The sequence below is a fragment of the Lagenorhynchus albirostris genome, chromosome 4, assembly GCF_949774975.1.
Source record: "Lagenorhynchus albirostris chromosome 4, mLagAlb1.1, whole genome shotgun sequence".
In the NCBI taxonomy this organism is placed as follows: domain Eukaryota; kingdom Metazoa; phylum Chordata; class Mammalia; order Artiodactyla; family Delphinidae; genus Lagenorhynchus; species Lagenorhynchus albirostris.
The window spans coordinates 36,995,356-37,001,355 of NC_083098.1; positions in this window are offsets into that span (position 1 = coordinate 36,995,356).

The window sequence follows — 6,000 nt, forward strand, 5'->3', positions numbered from 1 at the left end:
CATTTTGTGCCAGATAACTTTTTGTTGTGTGGAGCTATCCTGTGCATTGTAGGATGTGTAGCAGTATCCCTGGTCTCTACCCATTAGATGCCAGTAGCACCCTCACCCCACCTATAATGACTAAAAATGTCTTCAGGCATTGCCAAATGTAACCCCCAGCTGAGAACCACTGGTCTTGGGGAAGTTAACTAAGTTTTCTGTGACTTTGTTCCCTCATCAGCAAATTGGAATTAATGATAGTACCAACCTGGTAATTCCCTGGCAGTCCAGTGGTTAGGACTCTACGCTCTCACTGCCGAGCATCCAGGTTCAATCCCTGGTCAGGGAACTAAGATCCCACAAGCTGTGGTGTAGTGCAGCCAAAAAAAAAAAAAAGTAATAGTACCAACTCATAGAGCCAATATGAGGATTAAATGAATAGCATTTGTGAAGCATTTACTGCCTAGCACATAGTTAGTATTCTATAAACATTTGCTAAATAAATGCAATTACAGTAAAAATTTTTCAGCTTTATGTTTCATCCATTAGACTTTTATTCCTCCCATTTTGCCTGTACAATTATCATTATTTTTGCTTATGTTAATATTCAACCTTTATGGGTCTTCTTTGGTCGTCTAGTGGTTAAGAATCCACCTTCCAATGCAGGAGTTGCGGGTTTGATCCCTGGTCGGGGAACTAAGATCCCACATGTTGCAGGGCAACTAAGCCTACACCGCAACTACTGAGCCCATGCGCTCTAGAGCCTGTGCACCACAACTGAAGAGAAGCCCTTGCACCACAACGAAGATCCGAGGGCTGCAACTAAGACCTGACGCAGCCAAATAAATAAATATTAAACAAAATGAAGCTTGGGTGTTACAGTATCAGACATGCATTTAAAAAAAAATTCCACCTTTATAATGATTATGACCATGTCATTGCTCGAAACGGAGCCACATATTGTATTAGTATATTCATTTATATTCAGAATATTCCTTTTCTTGTACTATTTTCTTTTCCTCTTAGAGTAAATAATTGCCTCTTTTTTGTTTATCTGCCCAGTTTTCTATGTAGCTAAATATCTCTAAATTGTCTATTAGAAACACAAATCTGCTCTCAGTAAGATTGGACACATTAGGCAAATTAACTAATTTTCTGAAGAGCTACCTGATCTGATTGCAGAGGTAGGGAAAGAAGAACCCACTGGATACATTTGATTCAAAAGATTTCTTCCGGTGATGACTGAAGTACTACTGGAAAGAAGATACAGACCAATTCCAAAAGATCCTACTTCAAGCTTTTGAGGTATTAGATCCAGCTAAATATGGGTTTCTAAGGAATAACTGATCAAGTATATGACTGCAGAAGGTGAGCCTTTTTCTCAGGAGGAAATGGAAGAAATGTTGTCTGCTGCAATTGATCCAGAATCGAATTCAGTTCACTTCAAGGGCTATATAACAATGATGGTGATGAAAATTGAACACTCTAAAGACTTTTAATTTCTAGTTGAAATGATAATTTTAAAAATTGTCCTTGTTAATTTCACATTTTATCTTGTAATTCCTACATATGCTAATTAATATCTTGTGACAACTATTCCAAGGTATTCTGTTTTTTTGTTTTATGTTTTTTTAAATTTTTTATTTATTTGTCTATTTGGCTGTGCCGGGTCTTAGTTGCGGCATGTGGGATCTTTTTTTTTTAGTTGCAGCATGCGGTCTCCTTTAGTTGTGGCATGCAGGATCTAGTTCTCTGACCAGGGATTGAACCCGGGCCCCCTGCATTGGGAGCACAGAGTCTTAACCACTGGACCATCAGGGAAGTCCCTCAAAATATTTTGTTTTTTAAAGATGACCACAACAATTTAAAACATAAGTTATTTAGTATGTCTGGCCTATGGAATGACAAATTGCTATATATTTTTAAACTATTCTTAAAATATTTAACATTATCCATGGATTGTTGTTAATTTTCTACAGTAAAACCCAGGTTACCTTCAAATTAAAAAAAAAAAAATCCCCCCCTCCCCCGCCCGAAACATTCTTCCTAGAGCTTTCCATTCTTCTGCTCCAGTATGGACTTTCTGCTTTCTAGGCCTGCTGTGTAGATAGCATCTGCAGTTTCTTTGCAACATTGTCTTGGGATTCCTCTTATCTTTACTGTGTGTTTGATCTCCTATTTTTGGATCTTACGCCTTTTTCTTTCTAGTTTACTCTTTTAATTTAATGGAATACATCCTCCAGTAGACCCTTGAATGTCTAAAAATATATTTGTTCTAAATATAATGTTGGAAAGTATTTCCCATCAAATATTAAAGGCACTGTTCCATTGTCTCTTACTTTCAGGGTTATAGTTGGAAAGTTTGAGACCATTCCAATTTCTGAGTCATTGTATGTAAATTGTTTCCTCAGTGGAACATTTGGGATCTTTGTCCATTTTGTCCATGGTGCTCTGAAATTTCACAATAATGAGCATAATATAAGTCTTTTTAATATCATTCTGCTGGGAACTGGAAATTCTGGCTTTTTAGTTTAGGGAAATTTTCTTGTAATGTCACTATTAATTCATCTGCCTATCCGCCCCCACTGCCCCATATCTCTGCTCTCTCTTTGTGGAACTACCATCAATCACATGCTGATCCTCTAATTTTCTTATGTTCTCCCCCAACCCCCTTCTTAATTTTCTGCTCTTTTTTCCGGAAAATTTTTTAATGTCATTAAAAAAAAATTTTAATTACAGGAACTCTTTTAAGTTCTTTGTATCATTCTTTTAAAAATATACAGTGTTGTGTTATTTTTCCTAGGGTAGTTTATCTCACTGTAGGTATGTATGCTACTTTTGAATATTTTCTCTGTTCATTGTACTCTCTTTTTTCCGCGTGCCTTTTTTTTTCATGTTTATTTTGGTCTTTTCTTTCATGTTAGAGTCTCCTCTCAAATGTCTTGCAATTCTTGTCTATATTTTTATGTTTGAATGAATTACTACACCATAACCAAGTGGGGATTATTCCAGAAATGCAGAGTTTGCAATTTGAAAAGCAATCAATGTAATTCACCATATTAACAGGCAAAAAAAGAAAAAAACATATGATCATCTTAGTATATGAAAAAGAGTTTGAAAAAACTTTGTCATTCATGATTAAAAAAAAACCCACTCAGCAAATTATGAAGATAATGTCCTCAACCTGATACACTAGAAAAAAACTAGAGCTAACGTCATACTTAATGGTGAGAGATGTTTAGTTCTAAGATCAGGAATAGCAAATAGGTCTCAGCTCAAACTACTTATGTTAAATATTGTATTGGACACGCTGGTCAGAGCAGTAAGGCAAGAAAATAAATAAAATGCATACAAAACAGAAAGGAAGAAATAAAACTCATATTTTCAGATAGCATTATTGTCTCCCTCAAAACCCAAAAAGCCACAAAAAAAATCTACCAAAATTAATGAGTGTATTTAGGTGGTTCACTGGATACAAAATCAGTTATATTTCTGTATATTTGCCATAAGCAATTAGAAATTGGAACATTAAAAGTATCACAACAGCATCAAAACGTGAATATTATGGAATAAATCTAAGAAAAATGTGGAAGATTTATACACTGAAAACTATAAAACATTGGTGAGAGAAATGAAAGAAGACCTAATAAATTGAGAGATATGCCATGTTCATAGATTGAAAGACTTGCTCTTTTTTAAGATGTAAATTTATCTCACGTTTGTCATAGAATCAGTGCAATTCAAATAAAAATTGAGGCAACTTTTCAGGTAGAAATTGACAGGCATACTCTAAAATTTGTTTGGAAATGCAAAGAATCTAGTACAGGAAAAATTATTTTGAAATAGAAAAAGTGAAAAGTCTCACACTACCTGATTTCAATACTTATAAAGCTACAGTATTCAAGACAGTGCAGTTTTAGAGTAAGGGTAGACATACAGATAAAGAGAACACAGGGACTTCCCTGGTGGTCCAGTGGGTAAGACTCTGTGCTCTCAATGCAGGGGGCCCGGGTTTGATCCCTGGTCAGGGAAATAGATCCCACGTGCATGCTGCAACTAAAAAAACATGCCGCAACCAAGATCCTGTGTGCCACAACTAAGACCCGGCACAGCCTAAATAAATAAATAAATAAATAAATAAATAAACACAAAAAGTTGCCCACATAACCATGGTCAAATGGTTTCAACAAAGATGACAGGGTGATTCAATGGTGTAACAGATTTTCAACAAATGATGCTGACACAATTGAACATCATATGCAAAAAGTTGAACCTGAAACTTACCTCTATTATATAAAAAAATTAACTTGAAATGGATCATAGACCAAAATGTGAAACCTATAAAAATTTTAGAAGAAAACATAGGAGAAAATTCTTGTGACCTTTGGTTAGCAGAGATTTCTTAGGACATAAAAAGCATGATCCATAAAAGAAAAAAATTGATAAATTTTATCAAAATTAAAACCTTGTGTTCTTCAAAAGACCCCCTTGCAAAAATGAAAAAAACAAGCCACAGATCAGGAGAAAATAGTTGTTAAAAAGACATCTGATTAAGAATTTATATCCAGAATATATAAAGGACTCTTAAAACTCAATAATGAGAAAACAAACAACTTTTAAAAATGAGCAAAAGTTTTTAACAAACATTTCACTAAGGAAGATATCCAGAAGGCAAAGTACATAATTATTCATGACTTATGGATGAATAATTCACTGATTAGTGAATAACACAATTGTTCACTTGGTTTAATGTTCTGTTGCTATCTTGAAATTCTTTTTTTTTTAATTTTAAATAAATTTATTTATTTATTTTTGGCTGTGTTGGGTCTTTCTTGCTGTGTGCGGGCTTTCTCTAGTTGCGGTGAGTGGGGGCTATTCTTCGTTGTGGTGCGTGGGCTTCTCATTGTCGTGGCCTCTCTTGTTGTAGAGCACAGGCTGTAGGCGCATGGGCTTCAGTAGTTGTGGCACGTGGGCTCAGTTGTTGTGGCTTGCAGGCTCTGGAGCTCAGGCTCAGTAGTTGCAGTGCATGGGCTCAGTTGCTCTGCAGCATGTGGGATCTTCCCAGGCCAGGGCTCGAACCTGTGTCCCTTGCATTGGCAGGCAGATTTCTAACCACTGCACCACCAGGGAAGCCCTGTCTTGAAATCTTAATAATTTAAAAAATTAATTTATTAATTTTTGGCTGCGTTGGGTCTTCGTTGTTGTGCTTGGGTTTTCTCTAGTTGCAGCAAGCAGGGGCTACTCTTTGCTGCGGTGTGCAGACTTCTTATTGCGGTGGCTTCTCTTGTTGTGGAGCATGGGCTCTAGGCATGCGGGCTTCAGTAGTTGTGGCACGCGGGCTCAGTAGTTGTAGCTCGCAGGCTCTAGAGCGCAAGCTCAGTAGTTGTGGTGCACAGGCTTAGTGGCTCCACGGCACGTGGGATCTTCCCGGGCCAGGGCTTGAACCCATGTCCCCTGCATTGGCAGGTGGATTCTTAACCACTGCGCCACCAGGAAAGTCCCCAAAATTCTTAATAATTTTATCTCTGAACTTTGTATTATAGTTAAAGTCTGTTGAAACACTGGAATATGTGCAATATATCTGCCATTACTTGCTGCCCATTCACATACAGTGTTCAAGATGCCCCATAAACACATAATTCCAGTGCGTGAGAATTTAGTGAGACTCAAATGTGGTAGAAGTAAGCAAGTTAATGTCTATGACCAAGTGGGGGCAGACAACCCCTAGAAGCCACATTTTCTGTTTGAACCAGAATTGTTTCTAATGCAGAAAGAAGGCAGTGACATTCTAAGTAACACAAATGAGCATGGAACCCTGTCATAGTCTTTCTTACTGCTGTTACTTTGCAGTATTTGTAAAACACTTATGGTGAAAGTGATGATACCAATAAGCCAGAAGTAGAGAGTATTGGTAGAATGTATGCATATCAAGACTTGAAATAAATAATTGAGTTAGTTTTATGTATCGGTTCCACTGTTTTGGTAAGAACAAAATACATATGCATGTATGAGCTACAAAAT